A 1,001-nucleotide genomic window follows, 5' to 3' on the forward strand; every position below is an offset into this window, starting at 1 on the left:
GACACGTCACTCATCCGGTCGTTAGCTGTTAGCTTAAAATTAGCATCGCTAGCGTTGTTCAAAAACATCATTTAATGACGGATTTTAAACTCAAAAGTGGCAAAATTTCAGCAATTATGCTTCGAAGACACGGAGCAGCATATCAGAATCAACTTTAAAGCGCTTTTCAGCTTTAAAAAGTAGATTTTATTCCCTATGAAAAACGAGTTTTCATTTCCGGGTCACGTGACTGAATCCACCAATGACAGAGCAGCACGGGGTGGGCTTACGACCTGACACGTCAGAGTTAGTCACGACTGACACGTCTCTCAGCCAATGAAAGCGTTACACAGCAGCTAATTCAACCAATCACGCAGCGTTTTTCCAACTAGCATGTTACTTTTTATCTGAACAAGTCCGTCAACTTTTCGCCTTTTAAACTGTCAAAATGCACCATTTTCTGCTACAAATGTCACGAATCAAGCTCTGAGCTGCACGGAGTCGGCGCCCCGGCATTAAAAACGTCTTTCCCACCATTTAAAACAACCCGGTCGAACTTTTCAGAAACCGAACCGGAACCAACAGAACCTCTGTTCGTTTGGACCACAGTTTAAACAGAATAAAGCGTTTCCACAGCTCAGCAAACTCGTCACACACCACAGACGTACAATTTCAGCTTTCAAACAGACACGTTGACTCACAATTTTCAGCTTTCAAAGCACCAGTAGCTGCTAACATTTCTGTTTCAGCTCAACACGCTGCGTAAACATGCAGTGTTTTTCTCCAAGCGCTTAGCTCAGCTTGCTGCGTTTCACAGCAGCTGACTCTGCACTTTTTCCATGCCAACATGAAATATCAATTTACACGAATACACCAGTCCATTTATGAACCATTACGGGCCACCAGATGTAGATGAACATATGCATGATATATTCATAAATTAAACGAGTTCTTTCATTTTTCTGGACTGTATATAACGTGCATTGAATTTAATAAAATGTAACGTGAGACGTTATTTATCT

This window comes from Nematolebias whitei, chromosome 2 (genome assembly GCF_014905685.2).
Source record: "Nematolebias whitei isolate Nwh7 chromosome 2, NemWhi1, whole genome shotgun sequence".
Lineage (NCBI taxonomy): Eukaryota > Metazoa > Chordata > Actinopteri > Cyprinodontiformes > Rivulidae > Nematolebias > Nematolebias whitei.